We start from the raw sequence: 25,143 nt of genomic DNA, 5'->3' as shown, positions 1-25,143 counted from the left end.
TTCACCTCGAAAGGTGTTAGATGTTGGTAAGACATTACATTAGCAAGTGGTTGGTGAAAATCACTTGCACCTAACAGGAATTAATTGTATAGTCACTTTGTTCAGGGCAGGTGCGTGTGAATTTTGGTAGAGAACCATCTCCTTGTTGACTTGTGTCTTAGTCTCTTCACGCCGCTGTAACAAAATTCAGTGGCTTATAAACATGGAACATTTATCTCTCACAGGTCCATGGACTGAGAAGTCCACAGTCATGGCACTGGCAGACCTGGTGTCTGGGGAGGGGCCACTTCCTGGTGCATAGATGCCTTTTCAGGATACCCTGCCGTGGCAGAAAGGCAGGAGTTTTCTTTCTCTGGCCTCTTTTTTAAGGGCATTTATCCCGTTCATGAGGGTTCCACCTTCATGATCTGATCCCTGCCCAGGGGCCCCACTTCCTCATACTGTCACATTGGGGGACAGGTTTATTTTGTTTTGCTTAAAAAAATTTTTTTTTAATTTTTTTATTATTGAGAGACAGAGACAGAGCATGAACATGGGGAGGGGCAGCGAGAGGGGGAGACACAGAATCCAAGGCAGGCTCCACGCTCTGAGCTGTCAGCGCAGAGCTGGATGCCGACTCGAGCTCACAAACCGCGAGATCATGACCCGAGCCGAGGTCAGACGCTTAACTGACTGAGCCACCCAGGTGCCTCACGTTGGGGGATAGGCTTTAACATGAATCTTGGTGGGGGGGGGGGGGGATTCAAACATTCAATCTATAGCAACTTGGGAGTTTTTGAATTAGGCATTTCTAAACAAAGGACTGGAACATCATTTATGGTTTTCTGAAGTGTGTTTACTTTTCTTCTTACCAAAATTCACTGACCACAAAAAGTGCTTGTAGAGGAAGTAGGACACAGATACTAGAAGGATGCTCATGCCTTTCTCTGGCCACGGGGCCCAGAAGATGGGGGTGGCCCAGGCACAGCCATCTTTCCAGGCACAGCAGGCAAGGGTCTGAAGGCCATGGGATAAAATATGATGTTTCTTTGAAAAAGCAAAAAAGACTTTTTGATTTGATTTTCTTTCTGATTCTGAAAGAAATTTAGGTTCATTGCAGACAATTTGGAGAATACATTTTAAAAAGAGAAAATAATCTTCTGGAATCCCCCACCAAGAAATCAGCACTATTACTACTTTGGTGCCTTTCTTTTTCTTGTTCTTTCTTTCTTCCTTTGGTGCCTTTAATCATGGAGTATGTTTCTAATGTGTGAATACGCTCTGTGTGTGTGTGTGTGTGTGTGCGCGCGCAGACATGCCTACAATCATATGTCTGTTTACATTGGGGACCATTAAAATTTCTTTGAAACTATTTGTAATTGCCCCACATTTCATCCAGTGGATATATTCTTGTTTAATCCCCTTTTCTGCTCTTGAACATTTAGGTTATGTGTAATTAGTCACTCTCATTTAGTTCTCCATGATGATCTCACTGTCTGTATTGTAAGCATCCTTGAAAAAAGCCAAAAACGACACAATCTGGGACCAACCTGCGTTTCCCTCAACAGCCTTTGGTTTCCAAACAAGCGGACACGTTTTACTTTACTACGTGCCACATTTGTCTGGCATCATTTCCCCTAACATTCCAAAGATGTGATGCATGCGGGAACATTCTGAGCCAGTACACTTAGAACACTACATTTCAGAACTGGGCTTCACCCAAATTTGACGTGCCCGAGATGAAATAGCAATGCCTAAAGCATACTTTCCACAGCAGGGTGGGTGGGTGGGTGCAGGTGAAGGTTCAGACAAGGCAGCAAGGGACATTCCTTACGTCCTCGAGCCACGTGTTTCTGTAGTAACAACAATTTCCTCAGACTTCAGTTTGGGATCCTCTTTAGGTTTTGTTGTTGGAATGTTCTCTAGAAGCATTCAAACACCAAACATAGATGAACTTGTCTTCAATGACACAGTAAACAATACAGCCATTTAAAACTCTGATTCAGGGGCATCTCGGTGGCTCAGTCGGTTAAGCGTCTGACTTCGGCTCAGGTCGTGATCTCGTGGTTCGTGAGTTCAAGCCCTGTGTCGGGCTCTGTGCTGGCAGCACAAAGCCTGGAGTCTGGAGCCTGCCTCGGATTCTGTCTCTCTCTCTCTCTCTCTCTCTCTCTCTCTCTCTCTGTTTTTCTCAAAATAAATAAACATTAAAAAAAAATTTTTTAACTCTGCTCCAAGTATTTTCCCCTAAATCAGCCTAAAATGCAGCCATGGGAACGTCTCTTTCACTTTCCCAGCTCGTTCCCCCGCTGCAGGAAGACTGCCTCTTGGTTACCCCACACCTAGAGCAAGCTGCCTTTCCCTTTTAAGTGGGGAGTATTTCGTGTTTCCCTGCCTGTCCCTCTTCTCTCTCCCACTGCTCTCTGTTGAAGTGGGTAGGACGGATAATTTGTCTTTTTCATTCATGGTCTCCAGCAGAAGCTGCCCCAAGATCTGGGGTGGATCCTGAGGTCCTGGCCATAATGTCTGGTGCAGCGATCGGCCGAGACTTTTGGGATGCCTTTGGGAGGAGGCCGAGGGCATCGTTGGGGCAGCCGGGAAGGAGATGAATGTTTATGATGCTGTGAGCAGGTTGTGGTGGATTGGATTCTTGTTTCCAAGTCTCCACACACTTTGCCACCCGACTTGCTAGTACTTCCTGTCAGAGTGGGCGGAACGCATTTCTCCACCAACACTGCGCGTGGCCATGTGACCGTCATCCAGGGGTTCTGAGTGAACATGATAAACGCCGTGTCTGAGCAGCGGTCTTAAGAACCCTTGCGCAGGTCAGCCACTGCTCTTGACCTCCGCCATGGGACTGAGATGCGGTTGCCCCTTCGGCTTGGGCCCTGGAATCGTGAAGGCACATCAGCCAGACATGTGACACGAGTGAGAAGTAAACATTTATTGTCCTAAGCCCCCGACGTGTGGGGATCATTCGTTACTGCGGCCTAACCTAGCGAAAGCTGATTAGTACGTCATGAAGCAAAACAGGTTACGACAGGTTACGAGATCATGTGTTTAGATTTTAGAGTTTGACTCTATGTCTTGGTGTAGATTTCCTCAGATTTAGCCTGTCTGGGGTTTTCCCAGCTTCTTGAGTCTACAGGTTTGTCTTTGGCCAGATTTGGGATGTTTTCAGCCATTATTTCTTTGAGTGTCTTTTCAGCCCTACCCTCTTTCTCCGCTCCGTCCTCTCCTTCTGGAACTCCAGTGACACAATGTTAGATCTTTTGTTACCGTCCCCCAAGTCCCTGAGGCTCTGTTCATTTCTTTTTTCAGCCTGTTTCCTCTCTCTTATTCAGACCGAGCAATTTCTGTTGTTCTGTCTCAGGTTCATTGACTCCTTCCTCTGTCTCTCCATTCTGCTGTTGAACCCACAGCCGTGGAGTTTTTCATTTCAGCTATTGTATTTTTCAGTTCTAAGATTCCCACTTGGGTCTTTACCTCTTCTATTTCTTTCCTGAGATTTTCCGTTTCCTTGCTGAGATTTTGTTTTCTTGTTTGTTTCGAGCAGGTTGTAACTGCTGTTGAAAGCAATATATTTATGACGGCCGCTTTAAAATCTTTGTCAGGTAATTCTAACATCTCTGTTATTGTGATGCTGACATTTATTATCTTCTTTTACTCCAATTGAGATTTTCCTGGCTCTTGGTCTAATGACTTTCAGTGGAAACCTGGAAATGCTGGATATTATGTTATGAGACTCTGGAATTTATTGAAACCTGTTTTAGCTGGCCTCCTCTCGGACTGCTCTGGCAAGGGAAAGGGCGGGGCTGTGCCAGGCGGGGATAGAAGTCTCTACTTGGCCTTCACTGACACCCAAGGCGGGGAGGGTCCCCTCATTACTGCCAGGTGGGGGTGTAGAATTACAGATCCCTGCCAATGCCACCTGGGCTGGGAAGGATAGGAGGTGCCCCTTTACTCTTCCCCATGTGGCCTCCACTCACACCCGGGAGGAGTGATGGAAAGGGTGACCTCTCTACCTTCGGGTAGTAGACAAAGTCCTCGACTCTCCACTGGGCCTCCTCATACACCCCCAGCAGAGACGGGGAGGAAAGCTGTTTGGTGCCAGCAGGGATGGGAGTCCCGGCTCCCCCACCGACATGGGGATGAGGTGGGATGGGGAAGGCCCACGGCCACCTGCCGGGATGCAAGTCCTACTGCCTGTTGTATCTTTTCTACCATCACCCTGGCATGAGTTGAGGGCCCCTCCCTACAGCCTGGTTCTGTTAGGGGTCTAGGCTCCCCACTGGGCCTTTGCTGGCAGGGTAGGGGTAGGGCCGTGGGGTTTTCTGCCGTGTTTGGGCAGAGTACCACGGCAGTTGTCATCTGAAAGCCCTCCGTCTTGCCAGGCGGCTCCTTTCCCAGCCCTCCGGCCAGGGAGGGCGTCGAGCGTTTGCAGGCAGCCAGCTCCTTCAGCCCCGGGTCTGCCTGTGTGTATGAGGCAGGGAACCCTGGGGAATTCACAGCAGGCCATTCCTCAGGCCCCAAGGCCCCCAGCTGGTCCGCCATCTTCCCTCCACCTTCCGGAATCTTCTCACATTTGTCTTCTGGATCACGTCCTGGGTTGTTTTTTTTTTTTTTAATTTTTTTTAAGATTTATTTATTATTGAGAGACAGAGACAGAGCATGGGAGGGGCAGAGAGAGAGGGAGACACAGAATCCGAAGCAGGTTCCAGGCTCCGAGCTGGCAGCACAGAACCTGACGCGGGGCTCGAACTCACAAACTGTGAGATGGTGACCTGAGTCGAAGTCGGACGCCCAACCGACTGAGCCACCCAGGCGTCCCTGTCCTGGGTTTTTAGTTGTACTTGGTGGGAGGAACAGGGAGAGAAGTGTGTCTATCCATGTTCCTAGAAGGGGAAGTCTCCTACACAGTGTGATTTTATTTATGCATTTATTATGTATTATTTATTCGATTCAGAGAATTCTACATATTGTTACAGATGCTCGTACTTTTAACAACTGTATGAATATGTAAACCAGAAGAGCATACGGTTAATTCACAACAGTGGTTAAAACCGGTTTTCCCGGATCACCTCTACCCTATCTCTGCTTCCTCACCTTCTCTAGCTTTCTTCATGGGCATCCAGCATTGCCTGCGCTCAGTAAAAATGGTCTTTTTCCTTGAACTAGAGTGAAAGATCTAAGAGGTCAAGCACAGTATCTGTCTTGTCCACGACTATATTGTTAGGACCTAGAACATGTTGTGAGCACTGAATGAATGAATGAATGAACACGTGACTTAAGAAAGAGGAAAAAATGTACCAGTACTTTCTTTGTAATGAGAAACAAAAATGTTTTTAAAGGCTGGAAATTTTTTTTGAATTTTAAAAAATATTTATTTATTTTGAGAGAGAGAGAATGAGGGAGAGGGGCAGAGAGAGAGAGAGAGAGGGAGACAGAGAGTCCCAGGTAGGCTCCACGCTGTCAGCTCAGAGCCAGACTCGGGGCTTGAACTCACAAACTGTGAGATCGTGACCTGAGCCGAAATCAGGAGTCAGGCAGATGCTAAACTGACTGAGCCATCCAGGCGCCCGGAGACTGGAAAAATGTTTAAAGGCCTCTTTCTCTCTGCATTGAGAAGGCACATGGGAGTGCAGGGCAGCAAGAGGACCATACTCATGGCAAAGCCTGGACTTTGTTTTGACTTGTTTTATAAATTACAAAGACTGACATTTTAAGGAACCAAGTCCTGGAAACGCACCTCAGGACGCACCAGTGGAAATGAGCACCGCTGGAAAGAATCCCTTCCCCGTTGTTTTCATTCCTCATTTCCTAGATGTTTTTCTTTCAAGACTGAGCCACATTGGATGTGAAGATTAGTTTGGGCCCAGGGAAAGAATCTGTCCAGATTAAATTTTCCTAATCTCTTGGGGAGGCTGGCTAGAAGTGTAGGCTCTGGGGCCAGATGGCCGGGGTTCAAGGCCTGGATTGGCCATTTATTCACTAGGCAAGGGTCCTCACCTGTAAACCTCAGTTCATCTGTAAAATGGGCATAATAATAATAATAATAATAATAGCATCTACATCTTAGATTGAATCGATGTTTATAAAATGCTTGGAATGGTATCTAAAACATGGTAAGATCTAGAGAAACATTGGCTAGAACCAACCCCTGCCTAGGTCAGGAAGACCTCAAGAGAATAGCCTCGATCAGAACAAGGGCCCAAATCCTGCCTGGAAGTAGGCCAACGGGAGTCACAGCAAAGACTGTGGGGAGGGGTGTCACCCATGTGGGAGGGGTCACCAGTGCCCACTCTCCTCTCCACATGCTTCCCAGCCTCAAGAGCAGGGTTTCCTTTCCTTTTCCTCTCGATTCTCAGAGGTACTCCCCCCACCCCCCCCACCCCCGGGGTGGGTTGGGTCTGCATCGCACCCTCTGTGCCCTCATCCTGCAGGGACCCTTGAGGATCTTTGTCACCTGGAGAGGCCGGGACTTCCCTGGGTGCTGGCTCAGAGGTGGGCTCAGGAGAGATCCCCTCCTTCAACCTTGGCTCCGTGTCTGTTGAAGGCTCAGGATTTCCTGGGCCTGCAAACCAGTCTTACCATAAGGTTCTGTTTGTCCCGCAGGGGACCACCTTCCGGGGCCAATCGGGGCTTGTGCGGCTCTGCCTTAGGTCTTCAAGGGGACCAGCTGCCCAGGAAACTTAACGCCTTTATTCACCCTGTTCGCACCTGTGTCCACCGTGGCCAGGTTTGCAGCCCTAGCCACTGAGGGGTGTGTGTGAGTCAGTGAGTGTGCGACGGTCAGATTCCCACCACCCAGGCGGTGCCAGAACAGAGTCGTGCCAAGACCCTGAGCAAGGAAAGGCACAGAAACACAGCTCCGGAGCCCCTGGAACCCCAGCATTAGCGAGCCAGAAGCCGCCGCGTTTGGGAAGCCTGCACGTCCCAGGCTGCTGGGGCTCCCACGGAGAATCGCCAGAAGGAACAGATCCCTGAGTGGGGGCAGGGTGAGAACACCCCTCACTGAGCTTCGCCAGGGTGACACGGGACCTGAGTCCCCGGGGGAGCAGGAGCAAGCCGGCGAGGGCGGGGAGGCCTCCAAGGCAGGAGCAGAGGTGAGGGACGGCGGGTGTGGGGTGTGGTCATGACACCACAGCAAGGGGGAGCTGCCGGCCTCGGGTGTGGGGCGGGCGGGGCCGGTGATGAATGCCACCGAGTCCTCGCTCAGTTCTTAGACTTCATCGCAAGCAGTAACAAGAGAGAACTGCACAACACTCTTGATGTTCTCAGCTGAAAGCCATTTATCTTCTTCCTTGAAAGTTCAAGGCCAGTTTTGCTGCCAGGAATCTTGCAAAAGCAGCTTTCACCAGTGTGGGCTCTAAAAAATGGAAGGCACACGGGGTGTTCCGTTGCTCAAGCCAAACGCAATGCGCAGAGTGATCCGGGCAGGGGGTGGCCGGCGGGGAAGGAGCTGTTTGAAGTCGAGTTTGTTTATTGGTGCTGTGTGCACCGCGTTGCTCGTCTCTGGGCCCAGGAGAATGAGGCTACAGCCAGCTGGCCTTTGTCACCGAGGCCCCCAGACTGAGCGGCTTCACAGGCAAAGCTTTAGACCAGCCTCCAGGCCCCTTGGCCCGCTGCTCAAGCTGGCGCAAGCGGATCCCACCCTAGAGACGGCGAGCCCGTTCCGCGTCCAGCTGAAGGTGTGAATGACTAAAAGCAAGCCAACCCAATGACTGGAGGATGATCCAAAGGGAGGGAGGGAGTTGTGTGTGCCTTTCAAGAGCAGATTCCTTCCCCCGCCCTCGCTCCCCAGTTCTGGACTGTGGAGCCATTGCTGAGAAGCAGGTGCCTGGCCCAGCCTCACCTGCACCCCTGGCTTCCCCGGCGTGTCACCGGGCGGCCGGGACTGGACCCGCCCCCAGGCTCTGCCGCCGGCTGGGTGATTGCAGGTGAGTGTCCGATGAAGGGCATGTGCCCGTGGCGTGTAATGTGCGGGGAGCCCGGGGACGGTGGGGTGCGGGTAATGGTTCGGAGCCCCTTCCCGCCCCGTGCCAGACATAACTGCCCACACTCGTCTCGTTCCCTGTTGCCACGATCATCCTATAGAGCAAACCGCACGGGATCCAGTGGCTTAAAATAAGCATCTATTTAGCTCAAGGACACCTGCAGGTCAGTGGCTCAGGCTGGGCCCCCTCCGTGATCTGGGGGGCTGGCGGGCCATCTGGTAGCGGCTCAGCTGGGGACACCTGGCTCCACTCCCTGGCTGCCACCCTTGCAGCAGGCTGGCCGGGCACGTTCTCACGTCAAGGCACAGACGCGAGAGCAGAAGTGGCAACCTGCCAGCCTTTGACCCTTCCGCCTGTCCCATGACCTGGGCCCAACTCAGGATCAAGGGGGACGGAAACAACATCTCTCGACGGGAGGATTCCTATCAAGGATCCTCCAAGGAGGATCCAAGGAGGAACGGCACGTTGTAGGGGTGCCTGGGCGGCTCAGTCGGTGGAGTGTTTGGCTTTCGCTCTTTGCTCAGGTCACGATCTCCTGGTTCGTGGGTTTGAGCTCTGTGCTGACACCACAGAGTCTGCTTGGGATTCTCTCTTTCTCTCTCTCTCTCTCTGCCCCTCCCCTACTTGCTCTCTCTCTCCCAAATTAAACAAAAGTCACATCATAAGGACGTGTACTGAATACAGTAAGGGGCTGAAGATTGGGGCCCTTAAGGTGAGCAGGTTATCAAAACACTTCTCAACTCAGCACCCCCCCAGCCACTGCCCATCAGTTGTGTTCACACCTGACCTCAAACCTGTTTGCCCTCACAACCGTGAATGTGCAACCTTCAAGCTGGGTTTCGTGGAGCCTTTTGGTTCCAAAGGGGGTGCTTCAGGGAAGTCTGCAGGGGCAGGGAGAGGACAAAAAGGCATGGCTCTGGGCCTCCTCCCCACTCAGAGCTGCCACACTTTTATTTGGTTTAGATACTGGGGTTCGACATGAGATTTTATTTGAAAAAAGATTCTGCCGTCAAATGACTTTAAAACGCGTCCTCTCCTTGAATGTATTCAGACCAGCAGGAGGAACGTGCTTAGCACAGATTTCTTTGGTCCCTGAAGAACCGAAGTCTTTCTCTGCTGTGCCCTAGGCTCTCCTCAAAGGCCATTAGCAGAAGAAAAACCAGGGAATCAATGATTGCATGTTCTTTAAAACTATTTTATGAGAGTCCCCTGTCTATAAGATACTTATTTCATGGCCAAGTGCCAGGGGAAGTTTCAGTGTATTTTCTCTCTTAGAACTATTTTATGTGTCACGTAACGTATCTCCCTTTTCACCTTGGCCACCTGGAAGCACGATGCCAAACTTAGGTCACAGGTTTACAGAACTCTTAAAACCAGACTGGCCCAAGGTGCTTTTAAAATACAGATTCCGAGGCTTCAACTGCACAGATTCTGTTTCAGTCTGAACCGCCGGGCTGTCCCTGGTGGCTTCATTGTTTCTGCTGTCTTCCTCTGGCCTGGACTTGCCCTCTGCTTCTGACATATGCGTACTCGGGCTCTGATCGTTCTTTTGTCTTATATTCTCGATGCTTCGTAGGCCCGAACTGACTGCGAGGAGGGGGCTGCTCGTGGGGCCGGAGGAGGCCGTGCCCAGCCGGAGGAGGGCAGACAGACCCTCAGCAGAGGAGAGGGTAGAGGTGCCAGGACCCTCCAGGTCTGTGGGGGTTGCAAATCCAGGTGTATTCCCCAGAGGGTGGCCCAGGGGGAGGCCTGATCTGGGGCTGAGGCTGGGCCAGGATCCAAAACACCCTGGGGCTCCCAGGGAAGCAGGCTCCAGGCTGAGAAAGAGCCACAGCCCGCCAGGTCCCCTGCAGCGTCCTGAACCCCGGCTCACACGGGGCTCCACACCCAACTCTTTCATCCTTGGGTACCCCTAAATTTAGGCGGGGAAACTCAGGCTCCCAGAGGTTAATTCGATATGCAGGCTTGGCCAAAAATTGTTCAGAAGAACATGATCATTCTCTAAGATGAGTTTGAATTTAGAATCAAATATAAATGTTGAAGTAGGACAAATCCATAGTCCTGGTCTTTTGAGGTTATTTGTATTTTTACAGTTTATTTATGTTGAGAGAGAGAGAGAGAGTGTTTGTGTGTACACATGTATGGGGGAGAGGCAGAGAGAGAGAGAGAGGGAGAGAGAGAATCCCAAGCAGGCTCAGCATGGAGAGATCAGGACAGTGAGATCATGACCTGACCCGAAATCAAAAGTCAGACGCTTTATGGGCTGAGCCACCCAGGTGCCCCGAGGTTATTTGTATTTTTAAGATAATTTGGCATTCGGGACGCCTGGGTGGCTCAGCCTGTAAAGCGTCTGACTCTTGATTTCCCATCAGGTCATAATCTCATGTCAGGCTCTGTGCTGACAGTACAGAGTCTGCTTGGGATTCTCTCTCTCCCTCTCTCTCTGCCCCTCCCCTGCTCACGTACTCTCTCTCTCTCAAAATAAATAGTTAGAATGAGAACTATAAGCTAAACTTAAATTCTAAAAAGTTCTACTTTTGTGATGTTAATAAATTCAATACTAAATTTATTTTAAGTTTATTTAGTTTGAGAGACAGAGATGAGCAGGGGAGGGACAGGGAGAGAGGGAGAGAGAGAATCCCAAGCAGGCTCCGTGCTCTTAGCGCTCGAACCCAAGAACCGTGAGATCACGACGTGAGCTGAAATCAAGAGTCTGATGCTGAACCGACTGAGCCATCCAGGTGTCCCTTACTACTAAAATTTTTTTAACTAAAGGAGTCTTCTAATGAAACTTCCTCTTAAATCTCTCTGAAGATACTAATTAGAATTAATTTTTTTTTTCCTTCTTTATCCTATAGCTTCTTTTTCTGGGGCGAGTTGTTCTGTTTGTTAATTTTTTCTTTACGTGCCTGGTATTCCCTGATGTCTGGCAGCCCTTGGTTGGCCAGTGGAGGCCAAGGTAGGTTCCTGTCATGGCTGGAACGAGTTTCCCTTTGATCCTCTGTCTCTGTCTCTGTCTCTGTCGCTGCCTCTCGCTCCCTCTCTCTGCCCTTCCAAGAGTATTTGCACCTTCTCTTTTACACCTGCGAACACTAGCTTTGCCTCAGGGCACCCACAGAGGGCGCTGCTCTCTTCTAAGAAGGAAGGCTGAGAAGGAGGAGGCGCTGAGCTCTTAGGCCCCGTCTTCTCTTTCTGGGCACTGCCTGAGGGACTCAGGCACACTGGCCCACGTTAGCCCTCCTGGGGATGTTGGCACGGTTGTCACCGATTTACGAACCTGGGTGTCCTTTGCGCCGTATCTTATAGCCGTTTCAAAAGTTGAAACTGGGCTTTACCGAGCGGTGACAGGAATCGAAGCTTAAACAGGGAAGTGCTCAAGGCTCAGAAAAACGCCAGGTGCCTTGTGGCCTGGTGACACTCCACGCTCGGATTCTTTGCTAGGGGGGAATGAGATCTGTTAGCACTGCTTGAGCAGGGATGGCGTGGGGTGGGGATGGGAGGGGAAAGGGGAGAGAGAGAACAGTCAGGAGAGGGAAGGGCTCTTGTTGAAAACAGCTGGGAAGACAGCCACTGAACCACGTGTGATCTTCAGAAGCTGGGGTGGAAACTTCGGAGCCGGGGTGGAAACTTCGGAGCCAGGGCGGAAGCGGGTTGGCCCTGGCTGATGGTCCCTTTATGCCAGGCGCTGTGCATGGTTGGTTTTCTTTAGCGACAACAACAAAAACTGTTTTAAGTTTTTATCATATTTATTTTTAAAAATGCTGATTTACCTTGGGGCGCCTGGGTGGCTCAGTCGGTTCAGTGTCCGACTTCTGCTCAGGTCATGATCTCGCGGTCGGTGAGTTCCAGTGGTGGGTCCAGCTCTGTGCTGACAGCTCAGAGCCCGGAGCCTGCTTTGGATTCTGTCTCCCTCTCTCTCTGCCTCTCTCCCGCTCATGCTCTGTGTCTCTCTCTCTCTCTCTCTCAAAAAATAAACATTAAAAAAATAAATAAAATTACTTATTTTTGAGAGAGAGAGAGAGAGAGGGTGAGCAGGGGAGGGTCAGAGAGAGAGAGGGAGACAGAGGGTCTGAAGCAGCCTCTGCCCTGAGCAGATAGCCAGATGTGGGGCTCAAACACACGAGCCGTGAGATCATGACCCGAGCCGAAATCACGAATCGGACACTTAACCGACTGAGCCACTCAGGCGTCTCTCACCTTCTTTCTATCTGACCCGCTGAAATCAGGGATTCGCCCCCTAATTGCACTAGGGTGATTCTTTCCAAGGTCACGAGTGATCTCCAAAGAGTCCTATCCGATGGTTGATCCTCAGTGCTTATCTTGCTCAAACTGTCAACAGCATGTGATGTTGTCGGCTATTCTCTCCTCGCGGCTTCTGGGACATTCCTTTCTTGTTTCTGGCCTCACCCCACTGGCCACCTCTCCCTCAGTCTCATTCCCCAGCCTCTTTCAAGCACCCTCAGGATCACTCCTACAGCCACCTTCCTTCTCCATCCGTATGTACTCCTTCCCCGGCTGGCCTCATTTGGTCTCCTGACTTCAAACGTCGTTCAAGTGCTCGGCAGCTCCCGAACATACTTCTCCAGCCCAGCGCTCGCGCTAACCCCAGACCTACAGATCTACCTGCTCACTCCACCTCTCTGCTTAGATGTTGTGTTGGGCCGTCAGAACAAAATACCACAGACCAGGAGGCTTAAACAACAGAAATGAATTTCTTGCAGTTCTGGGGGCAGAGTGGGCTTCTCCTGATGCTTCTCTCCCTGGCTTGCAGACGGCCGCCTTCTCACCGTGTCCTCACATGACCTTTCCTCCGCGCATGTGTGGGGAGGGAGAGAACTCTGGTATCTCTTCCTCTTCTTATAAGCACACCAGTCCCATCAGATTAGGGCCCTGTCCTTCCGACCTAATTTAAGCCCAATTATGTCCTCACAGGTCCTATCTCCACAGTCACACTGAGGGGTAGGGCTTCAACACATGAATTTGGAAGGACACAATTCAGTCCGTGACGAGGGTGTAGTGGGCATCTCAGACCTAACCTATCCGTCACGAAGCTCTTAACCTTCCCTCCGAAACCTGTTCCCCTTGGCGGCCTTTTCCTTTTTGGTGAACGGAAACTCAGTCCTTCTAATCGCTCAGGCCCAAACCTTACCAGACCCTCGACCCCCCTCTCTGGCTCACATTTCGGTTCATCAGCAAATCCCGTTGTCTCAACTTTCACAACGTGTCTGGATTCTAAATTACGTTTTCCTACCCCCATTGTCATTACTCTGATCAGAGCCGTCATCATTTTTAAACTGAATTATGACAGCGGCCTCCTACATGGCATCCTGTCTGTGCCTTTGGCCTCCAATATCCTTTTCAACATGGCAGCCAGAACAATTCTCCTAAAATAGAAGTCCGACCATTTCACTCTCTGCTTAACTCCCTTCCCCCGGTAGACCCCAGAGCACTCTAGGGAAAGTGTCCTTTTAGTGGCCAGTAAGCCCTACATGATCACCACCGTAACCTCTTAGCTTTCTGCTGCTTGCTCTCTCTGCCTCGGTCACACTGCCTTCCTTGCTTTTCCTTGAGACCTGTTTCTACCTCGGGGCCCTTGCATTTGCTGTTCCTTCCAGTTGAAATGTTCTTAACACTGGACATTATACAGTAGGTTTCCCTCGTCTTTGTCTGGTATCTGCTCAAACTTGAATTTTCAGAGAGGTCTTCTTTGAGTACCTTACAACAAATAGGGTTCCCCTCCTGCTAAGATTCTGTCTCCCTCACTCTGCTCTTTTCCCACAGCAGTCAACTCCATATGACTCTGTTTCTGTCTAGACTTTTTTCTTGGGAATTGGGAATTCATTTATTGTTCCCTCTCCTCACCAGATTGTGGCTCCATGAGGATGGGGACTTAGTTAGTCTGTTTTCTTTGCTGGGGTATCTTCAGAACCCAGAACTTGTCTGAAAATGAGCTTCCAGGACTGGGGTATTCAATCTCCAGGTATTCCGTCTCTGTAACCCACAGCCATTAAAAGGAGGGGTGTGGGTAGAGGCGGAGGGGGGGAAACTGTGGCCATTTTTATAATGTACCACGGGGGGCCAGTGGACAGATCCCACAGGTGTGAGCGAGAAAGGGGAGAGAGGCCTCTTCATCCACAGGCCAGTGCGTTTTCTGGTTTTCACAGGTCCTTGGCGCGCGGCTCCGATCGCAGCGGGTGGCGGGTTCTGTGGGGGTCGTGTCTCCTGTGACCTTGGGCCCCGCGGCCGTGTATGTGAGCCATGTGACCTCTCTCTGATAGGCTTCGTGGAAGCTCTCGGAGGCATGCTTGTGCTCAAGAGCCTCCTGACTTGCCCGGTCAGCTGTCGGCCGGACTTGTTGGCAGGGCTTCAGACGCTCCTATCTAATCCCGCGCACTGATTAATGGAGGTGGTTTCGCCTTCGCTGTCTCCCGGCGGCCGGGGCAGAGGCTGCTCCCGGGTCTGTGGCCATTTATGGGCAGAGCCAGAGCCCCGAGGGGCTCACTGGGGAGCACGGTGGGCTTGGAGGTGGGGGGCACGTCCTGCTGGGTGACCCCGGCAAGTCACTGTCCCAGCCTCCAGGAGCCGCGTCCCAAAGTGTCATTTCCTTCGCCTTATAAATTGTATAATCATGCCTCTCTCTTGCCGTCATGTTTCTCTCTCTATCTCTACCGTCGCGGACAGATGGGCTTTATGGCTCTTATCTTAAAACGCACTGCTGTCCAGGCTCCACACCGCCCCCCCCCCACCTGTTACCCCATTTCTCGACTCCTCTTTAGACGACGCCTCAGAAAGAGATCACTGTGCACCCGAAACTAACACAGAACTGTATGTTAACCGTACTGGTCAGGGCCCCTCACCCTCCTTGGAAGCTGCTCTCTGCCTGCTCAGCTGCTCCGACCAGTGGTCTCCGGAGGTCTCCATCTGAACCTCCAGGGGGGCCCCTTTCTCCTCTGAGAAGCCCTCCCCTCGCTTGGCTTCCTGAGCGCCCGGCTCCTGCTTCCCTCTCCACTGGCTGGCACATCCTCATTTCCCCCCGACCCCGATGACTTAGGGCCCTAAGGTTCAGGCCCCAGGCCTTTCCTCTTTCTTATCTACATCCCCTTGGTGATCTCATCCTGTCTCGTGGCTTGAAGCACCAGCTCCAAGCCCGTGACGCTCATATTCATATCTGCAGCTTGACCGCCTTCCCCGGTCCCCAGACTCACACAAAGCGTCTGTTCAGTGTCTCCGCCTGGATGCTTAGAGAGCATCTCCAAGTTCGCGCATCCAAGACTGGGTCCTGACTGTCCTTCCAAACCTGCACCCCCCCCCCCCCCAACTGCCGCCCCCATGTCAGCAAAACGTAGTGTCGTCTTTCCACTTTCACATGTGCATTCCTCTGTTTTGTGCACACCACATCTCATGGTCCCTGAGCCCTCCTATTACTAGCATCGATCCGGGGGTTTTCATGTTTCCCTTTCTGTTTCAACTGTCTTGTTGAATATGTAACGCACTTCACGGTTCAGTGTCAAAACAATATTAAGCAGGCGCCCTTGCAGTGGTCCCGCTGCCCTCCCTCTATTCTTTACCCCATTGTCAGTGTTTCTTCTGGCAAAAATAAGCCGAAGCATTGATTTCCCCCCTTTCCCAAACAGAAGTTGGCATACTAGACGCATTGTTCTGTACCTTCTCTCATCTGACAGTGTCTCCTCGAGTTCACTCCAGCTCCCAGAACTTCCTCATTCTTTCCCCAGCTGCATCAGTTTCACTGTGTGGATGTAATTTATCCCACCAGACCCCTACTGATGAGCATTTGAGTTGTTCCCAGCTTTTTGTTATTACAAACATGGCTGTCATTAATGACTCTGTGTGTATGTTGTTTCGTGCTTTGGAAGGGTATCTTCAGGGTAGATTTTTTGGGCGGTGGGAGGAAGCCATCGACAGAATCTGGGAAGTTGTGCGGGATCTGTGTCCTGGTGCAGCCCCCAGGGAGGACGTATTCGCCAATGCCCAATTCAGACGCGGCCAAGGAGGATAATGGAGAAAGAAGAGTGTCCCAGAGCAGGGAGCTGGGGGATACAAACCCCCAATATGCCAGGGAGCAGAACGGGACCCGCTCAGGGAGCACTCCCTGCCTCCGGGGTGGGGCGCCCTGGCCTCGGCCGATCCTGAGATCCTGAGATCTCAGAATTGTTGCCGAGCAGGGCCTGCTCTGTTTCTTCTGTTGTTCCCTTTCGGAGTTGGCCTCTTGGTGCTGTGCGGTCCCATGTGTCCTTACCAATTTCCTGCCTGCAGGATCTGTCCGTTTCTGATAAGGGGGTGTTGAGGTCTCCAGCCACAATAGTGGACGCATTAATTTCTTTATTTTGATTGTCTGCAGTTTGAATATGATATGCCTGGGTGTAGAGGTTGGAGCATTTATCCTGCCTCGTGTTCTCTGAGCTTCCTGGATCCGTGGTTTGGTATGTGATGTAAATTTGGTGGGGGGGGGGGGGGTGGTGGGGGGACATCTCAGTCATTATTGCTTCAACTATTTCTTGCTCCCCTTTCTCTCTTCTTCTGGTGTTCCCAGTATGCATATGTTACACATGTCGTAGTTGTGCCACGGTTCCTGGGGACCCCGTCCATGTTTTCCCCATCTCGGTTCTCTTTGCTTTCCAGTTTTGGAGATATTCATTGACGTAGCCTCAAGCTCACAGAGTCTCTCCTCAGCCGCGTCCTGTCCACTGAATGAGCCCCACAGAGGCATATTCTTCATTCCTGTCACAGTACTTTGGGTCTCTAGCATTTAAAAAAGTTATTTCTTAGAATTTCCATCTCTGTGCTTACATTCCCCATCTATACTCATTTGCCGTCTACTTTTTCCATTAGAGCCCTTAGCATAATAATCAGAGTTACTTAAACTCGGGTCTGATCATTCCAATATCGCTGCCACATCTGACTCTAGTTCTTTTTTTTTTTTTTTTTCAACGTTTTTTATTTATTTTTGGGACAGAGAGAGACAGAGCATGAACGGGGGAGGGGCAGAGAGAGAGGGAGACACAGAATCGGAAGCAGGCTCCAGGCTCCGAGCCATCAGCCCAGAGCCCGACGCGGGGCTCCAACTCACGGACCGCGAGATCGTGACCTGGCTGAAGTCGGACGCTTAACCGACTGCGCCACCCAGGCGCCCCTGTCTGACTCTAGTTCTGATGGTCACCCTGTGTCTTCAAATTGTGTAATTTGCCTTTTTACTATGCTTTATAATTCGTGTCGAAAGCTAGACATGTATGGCCTGGTGGGTTCAGACAATGTGTCTTTTTGGTTCATAGGTCTCTGGGTCAAGAGGAACCATAATACACTTGATGCAGAGAAGTTACCTCTAGATGGACTTTGAGTTTGATGCTATGATTGACATCCCCCCCCACCCCCATCGGGGAGAGGGTGAGTATCTTTTGCCTGAATATTTGACAATCAGAAAGATGGACGATGTGTTATTAGGTTTGTCCTCCAACCATTTTTGGCTCTCTACCACCCAGACACTTGGCAAAAATATACATATATAGGGATAGAGACCAGCAGTGTCTCCTCAGCCGGCTACTAAGTGAAAGCGTGTGGAGCAAAGTCCTTGCTGATCTAGAGCAGGCACATGAGGGCAATGGACCTCTAAGCCGCTACGATCTGGAGGTCGCTTGTTAACTCAGATACGGCAGCTTGACCTGATAGGCTTCTTTAGGTCTTGATTCACATGTCACCTTCTCCTCTAGGCCTTCCTTTTTTAAAAGGTTTATTTGTTTATTTTGTGGGGGGAGGGGCGGGGGGGGGGAGAGAGAGGGAGGGAGGGAGGGAGGGAGAGAGAGAATCCCAAGCAGGCTCTGTGCTGTCAGCATGGAGCCCCGTGTGGGGCTCAATCTCACGAACCCTGAGATCATGACCTGAGCCGAAATCAAGAGTCGGATGCTTAACTGACTGAGCCCCCCAGGCACCCCTGATCCAAGCCTTCCTGGGCCCTGTATGAAAGAGCTCCACAGCCCTCGAATCCCTTACCCTCTTCCCTGCTTTGTATTTCTCCACAAAGACCATCTCCATTGAACATTCTAGAGTTTGCTCAGGTATTCTGTTATCTCTCTCCCTCCGGGGCACCAGAGCATCATCCACCCAGCTAATGATCTCAGGGCTCATGAGTTCAAGCCCCACGTCTGGCTCCGTGCTGACAGCTCAGAGCCTGGAACCTGCTTTGGATTCTGTGTCTCTGTCTCTCTCTGCCCCTTCCCTGCTCGTTCTCTCTCTCTCTCTCTCTCTCTCTCAAAATAAATAGACATTTTAAGAAAATTAGGGGCACCTGGGTGGCTCAGTCAGTTAAGCGTCCGACCTTGGCTCAGGTCATGATCTCATGGTCTGTGAGTTCAAGCCCCGCGTCAGGCTCTGTGCTAACAGCTCAGAGCCTGGAGCCTGCTTTGGATTCTGTATCTCCTTCTCTCTCTCTGCCCCTCCCCGTCTTATGTTCTGTCTCTCTCTCTCAAAAATAAAATAAACATTTTATTTATTTATTTATTTATTTATTTATTTAAGGATTTGTAGATGGTTTTTTTTTTATGTATTTTTTAAATTTTATTTTTTATTTTTTAAAATTTACATCCAGGGGCGCCTGGGTGGCTCAGTCGGTTCAGCGTCCGACTTCGGCTCAGGTCATGATCTCGCGGTCCGCGAGTTCGAGCCCCACGTCAGGCTCTGCGCTGACAGCTCAGAGCCTGGAGCCTGCTTCAGATTCTGTGTCTCCCTCTCTCTCTGACCCTCCCCCGTTCATGCTCTGTCTCTCTCTGTCTCAAAAATAAATAAACGTTAAAAAAAATTAAAATTTACATCCAAATTAGTTAGCATATAGTGCAACAATGATTTCAGGAGTAGATTCCTTAACGCCCCTTACCCATTGAGCCCATCCCCCTTCCCACAACCCCTCCAGTAACCCTCTGTTTGTTCTCCATATTTAAGAGTCTCTTCTGTTTTGTCCCCCTCCCTGTTTTTATATTATTTTGTTTCCCTTCCCTTATATTCATCTGTTTTGTCTTTTAAAGTCCTCATATGAGTGAAGTCATATGATTTTTGTCTTTCTCTGAGTTTCTAATTTCCTTTTCATAATACCCTCCAGTTCCATCCACATAGTTGCAAATGGCAAGATTTCATTCTTTTTGATTGCCGAGGAATACTCCATTGTATATATATACCACATCTTCTTTATCCATTCATCCATTGATGGACATTTGGGCTCTTTCCACACTTTGGCTATTGTGGATAGTGCTGCTATCAACATGGGGGTGCATGTGTCCCTTCAAAAGAGCACATCTGTATCCCTTGGATAAATGCCTAGTATTTTAATTGCTGGGTCGTAGGGTGATTCTATTTTTAGTTTTTTGAGGAACCTCCATACTGTTTTCCAGAGTGGCCGCACCAGCTTGCATTGCCACCAACAATGCAAAAGACATCCTCTTTCTCCACATCCTCGCCAACATCTGTTGTTGCCTGAGTTGTTAATAAAAATAAAATAAACATTTTAACAATTTAAAAAAATGTGTTAGGGGTGCCTGGGTGGCCCAGTCGGTTGAGCATCCAACTTCGGCTCAGGTCATGATCTCGCGGTCCGTGAGTTCGAGCCCCGTTGTCAGGCTCTGTGCTGACAGCTCGGAGCCTGGAGCCTGTTTCGGATTCTGTGTCTCCCTCTCTCTCTGACCCTCGCCCGTTCATGCTCTGTCTCTCCCTGTCTCAAAAATAAATGTTAAAAAAAAATTGTTTTTAAATGTGTTATTATCTGTCTCCCTCTGCCATCAGAATGTGAGTTCATGAAGGCAGGGAGAGTGTGAGTTTGGGTTCCACTGAAAGCAGACGGTGAGACAAGGACTTTGGTGCCAGTTCTTCATTGGGAGGTGACCCCAAGGCGCACAAGAGAGAGGGTTGGGGGAAGACAGACAAGGAAGGGGGCAAACGCAGTAAGGGATGCATTAATCAGCTCATTGCTGCTCTGACCTGGGGGTCGACACTTCTGAGACCCTCTGAGAAGCCCTGCCAAACCAGCCCCAGAGATTTTCCACCCAGAGATTAAAAGCAAAAACCTGGAGCATTTGTCCCCAGCTCCTGTCCCTTGTCGGCTTCAGTTTGCATTAAACCTCTGGCACGCCCAGGCAGCCTTGCGCGTGGGCCGAACAAGCTTCCAGTGCTGGGAAGAGTCTTCAGGGGGAGAAGCAGGGAGGTACACCCGGTCCCCAGGAACGGGAATGGTCCGTCACAGTTGTAGGCGGGTCAGGGGCAGGCAGGGGCGGGGCGAGCATCCACAGCATCTGTCATAGGGATTTTTTTTCCCCTAAATTTTTGAAACTAGAATAGACACTTGTAAGTGTGTCCCCACCATTCATTTCCCCTTTTCGTATCAATTTCATTTCCATTGTCCTTTGAAAAACCACTTCTTCCAATTTCTCAGCCTGGGGCTTTGGTTGGGACCGTCCCCACCCCTCGTTCCTGGGCATGGGCCCCTCCATGACCCTCAAGGTCTTAATCCAGCCACCTGCTGTCCCTCAGCTCTTCTTTTGGTCTCCGCCGCCACAGTGATCTGTTCGGGGACAGACACACGACTTGTGTGGGACCAGCGTGAGAGAGTAAATTCTAGGGCTTGCTCTCTCTTTCTCTGAGTGATGTGGTGTAAAGGTGTGAGGTCTGGAACAACCGCAGCCATTTTGCCACCATGAGAAAGCTTGGCACTTCCGGACTGACTTCGTGAAGCCCAGAGAGAAAGCCAAGAAGAAGGAGAGAGGAGAGGGAGAGAATATGAGCCTTTGGAGACATCTGGAGCTACTGGGTCCAATCTCACTTGAAGCCAAGTTTAAAGCTAGGTTTTTAACTGACATACCCAATAAAAAAAACTCCTTTATATTATGAGTCACTTTAAGGTGAATTTCCTGTCACTTGTGACTGAACGAGTCCTCCCTGGTTCTATACTTAACTCACAGGCTTGTTTTGAGGTTTACATAAAATAGCATTTAGGTGTGCCCGGCTGGCTCAGTGTGTAAAGCATGCGACTCCTGATCTTGGGGTCGTGAGTTTGAGTCCCGAATCGGTGTAGAGATTACTTAAAAAAAAAATAGCATTTAGTAAAGCATGGACCACAATTAATAGCCAATGAATGGCAACCAATATCATTGTTATGATATGTTTATCTTTATAGTTACGTGCACTTTTTATTCTATACCCTAACATTGCCGTGTTTCTGTTTATCTCTTTGGCACTGTTCAATTTCTACCCCCAAAGGAGAGGGGCCGAGGGAGGGGGCTAAGCAGCCCTGGATCCCGACCACCAGCCTGAGCCTCAACGAACAGCACAGAGCCCACGTAGGGCGGCTCTGATTCCTCCGACATCCCATTTTCGTTCTTTGATGATATTTGTCTGTATCCAGCTTACACATAAATGCTTCCAGGCGAGTGCTCCAAATGTCTCTTTCGGAAATCTGAATCCCCATGAAAACAATGGCAACAAGAAAAAGGTGCAAGCTTTCCAGAACAAGCCCAGAATTTGAAAATGTGATAAAGAGGTTATTGTGTGTCCGAACTTTTCACACAAGAATTGGAGGAGACTTAACACCAGGAATAATAAACAGAGGAAGACCAGTTAATGCAGAGCAGATGGGCCCGCAAATGCTAAGCGTCTCAACATCTTTCCCCTTGGACTTTTGGACTCAAGATGACTGAATGCTGGTTTCTTTAGTTGGAAATAAAGCTAATGCAACTGGGGAAACCTGTAAATATGGCGGGCTTGATTTCTAGGGTGGTTTTAAGAACCTACGACGTGGCAGGCGTTTGAAATTCACTACTTAAATCCGGACCACAGCTCCATTTTGCAGACAAGAAAACTGAGGCTTCACTTACCGAGAGGCATACAGCCAACAAGAGAGTGAAGCCAGGATCAGTCCTAGGTCTGTCTCTGCATATGCCATTTTCCTGCAAACTAGGGTAACAGGTGAGCAGAGAAAAAGGATCGTAGTCAAATCAATTTGAAAAACACTGATATATGTATATACCATATATATATATATATATATATATATATATATCAATGAGATAGAGAGAGAGAGAGATTAGACAGAGATCTAGGACAGAATCGTAGGGGGCTGGCAACACGAGGGAGAAATGATATATTTTACATATACATATACATATACATATACATATACATACATATATAGAGACAGATTATACATATATGTATTTTTATATAATAACAGTCTAATTGAGGCACAATTGCCATATAATAAATTATACATATTTAAACCACACAACCTGATATGTTTTGACATGTGTGTAACCTGTGAAATCGTCACCACAATCAAGATAACGAACACATCCATTACTCTCAAAAGTTTCCTTATGCTCCTTTGTAATTCCTTCCTCCCGTCCCTCCCACCCTCAATCGCAGACAACTGCTTATCTTCTTTCCATCACTATAGATTAGCTGCACTTTCTAGAGTTTTCTATAAAGGGAATCACACAATGTATATTCTTCTTTTTGCCTGTCTTCTTTCGCTCTGCTTGACTATTTTGAGATTCATTCACATTGTTACATGTTTGTTCCATTGTATGACCATGCCACAGTTTGTCTGTTCATCTGTAGATGGACGTTTACGTTGTTGTTTCCAGTTTGGGGCTCTCACAAATAAAGCTGCTGTGCACATTCGTGGTTCAGTCTTTGCAGGACTTGAGCTTTCTTTTCTCTTGGATAGATACCTAAGAGTGGAGTGGCTAGGTGATAGGGTACGTATATGTTTAACCTTTTAAAAAATATTTATTTATTTATTTTGAGAGAGAGAGAGAGAGAGAGAGAGAGAATCCCAAGCAGGCTTTGCACTGTCCTCACGTGGGGCTCGACCTCACAGCCACAAGATCACGCCCTGAGCAAAAATCGAGAGTTGGACGCTTAATCGACCGAACACCCGGGCGCCCCATATGTTTAACTGTTTTCCAAAGTGGCTGCGTCTCACATTCCCACTAGCAGCGTATGAGGACCCCACTTCTTCCTCAGCAGCGCTTGTCCAGCCGGTCGTTTTACTCACATTTTGCTTTATTTTGTATAAGTTCTTAAATTTTAGTTCCCGTGTGGTTAACATACCGTGTCATGTTAGTTTCAGGTGCACAACATAGTGACTCAACCCCTCTGTACGTCACTCAGTGCTCATCACAGTAAGGGCACTCTTTCGCCCCATCGCCTGTTTCCCCCATCCCATGCCCTCCCTTCTGGTAACCACCAGTTGGTTCTGTATAGTTAAGGCTCTGTTTCTTGGTTTGCCTCTCTGTCTCTCTCTTTCTCTTTTGTTTGCCTTTGCTCGTTCGTTTTGTTTCTTAAATTCCACAAATGACTTTGTCTTTGACTGACTTATTCCACTTCTTATATTCTCTCACTTCATCCATATTGTCGCAAAGGGCAAGATCTCAGTCTTTTTGAAAATTTTTTTAATGTTTATTTATTTTTGAGACAGAGAGAGACAGAGCGTGAGCGGGGGAGGGTCAGAGAGAGAGGGAGGCACAGAATCTGAAGCAGCTCCGGGCTCTGAGCTGTCAGCCCAGAGCCCGACGCGGGGCTCCAACGCACGGACCTTGAGATCGTGACCTGAGCCGAAGTCAGAGGCTTAGCCAACTGAGCCGCCCAGGAGCCCACCCCCCAATGAAAAAAAACCCTCCCTTGACCTCCTGTATTCCTCCAATGACCGTCTCATCATCCCCTTGTCCCACCTGCACCACAACACCCGTTTAACTGGCCCACTCTTAGCCCTTCAGGTCTCAACTGAGGATGCCTCTTGAGGGGAGCCACGAGCGCCCCCCACAAGGACCTTTGCTCTGTACTCCTAAGCACTCTCTGCCAGCCATCTCCCCCCATTGCTGGCATTTTCACGTTGTAACCAAGTGATTAGTCACTAGCGTCCCTCAGCAGACTGCTCTCTGGAGAGGCATGCCGGGTTCATGGCTGTGCTTCTGCACCTGTAGTCTTGGGTGTAGAGGCACTGATGTCTGAGGCCTCCTGCCACCAACATGGCGGGGGCTTCGATATGCCAGGAATTGTTCCAATCACGTTCTACAAATCTTGCCAAAAGTTCCCTGAGCGGGTACTGTTATCATTTCACATTGTATTTTTGAGGACACCGAATCTCGGAAAGATTAAGTAGCTTCAGTATTTTGTTTCGTTTTGTTTTGTTTTTACTACTGATAGGTAAATGTGGGAGCTGAGATTCAAATTCAGGAAGCTGACTCCGGGCTCAGTGAGGCCCTTTTGGGGAAGACTTTAATTTTTTTTTAACGTTTACTTATTTTTGAGAGACAGAGAGAGAGAGAGAGAGACAGTGCGAGCAGGGGAGGGACAGAGAGAGAGGGAGACACAGAATCCAAAACAGGCTCCAGGCCCTGAGCTGTCAGCCCAGAGCCCAACGCGGGGCTTGAACCCACGAACCGTGATATCATGACCTGAGCCGAAGTCAGATGCTTAACCCACTGAGCCCCGAACTTGTTTCCATGCTTTTTATGTCTATAGGTTCTAACTTACAGGCGGTTGTGAGTGACAGCAAATGTTTTGTGGCTGTCTAAGCTCAATCACGGTATTTAGGGTGAAGTGACCCCCCAAACCGTGTCGCGAGTTCGTATGGAACGCTAACGTAGGTGTTTGTCAGATGCTGGGTTGAGAAGCCTTATTTCCCCCCAGAACATCAGCTAGTGTGACTGGGGCTGACGGAGAGATTCTGTTGAGGCCTGTGGTGGCTAAGCAGGGGGTACGTTTCCCAGAGCCCCCTTCCCGGCGTGCTCTCGAGCTGGAGTTGGTCGAAAGGGCAATTGGCACCAGATGTGGAAGGCCAAAGGGAGGCGGTGGCCGGTGCTCTCTGAAGATCGTTGTGGTTGGATGTGGTGGCAGAAGGTGCAGAAGGTGACCTTCATTTGTCCTTGCCCTTCTGTCCTCTGACCTGATATTCTTCCCACTGATGACCTTGTTAACCTATGGCGCCCCCGGCCCTCCACTAGCTGCCTGGGGGACTGTGCGTTCTTTATCGCAGCACCTCCGGTACATGGCACAGGTCCTGTGTGACGGGTGTTCAGCACCTTAAGTGTTCGTTGACTAAATGTGTACACAGGGTTTCACGTGCATTGAGTTTGGGTTACTCAGTACAGGGTGAGAGCAAAGCAATTTTTTC

The 25,143-nt window shown here is 49.7% G+C and overlaps 1 long non-coding RNA gene across 1 annotated transcript; it reads left to right on the top strand.

The window, feature by feature from the left end:
• Positions 1-16,192: 16,192 nt before the first annotated feature.
• Positions 16,193-21,947, top strand: LOC125921443 (uncharacterized). The gene is made up of 3 exons (XR_007457425.1): positions 16,193-16,414; positions 17,264-17,375; positions 21,228-21,947. It is a non-coding gene; the product is annotated as an uncharacterized LOC125921443 (long non-coding RNA).
• Positions 21,948-25,143: the final 3,196 nt, after the last annotated feature.

This window comes from Panthera uncia, chromosome C2 (assembly GCF_023721935.1).
Source record: "Panthera uncia isolate 11264 chromosome C2, Puncia_PCG_1.0, whole genome shotgun sequence".
Classification (NCBI taxonomy): domain Eukaryota; kingdom Metazoa; phylum Chordata; class Mammalia; order Carnivora; family Felidae; genus Panthera; species Panthera uncia.
The sequence above is the reverse complement of the archived record's forward strand: the minus strand, read 5'-3'. Positions and strand labels throughout refer to the sequence as shown.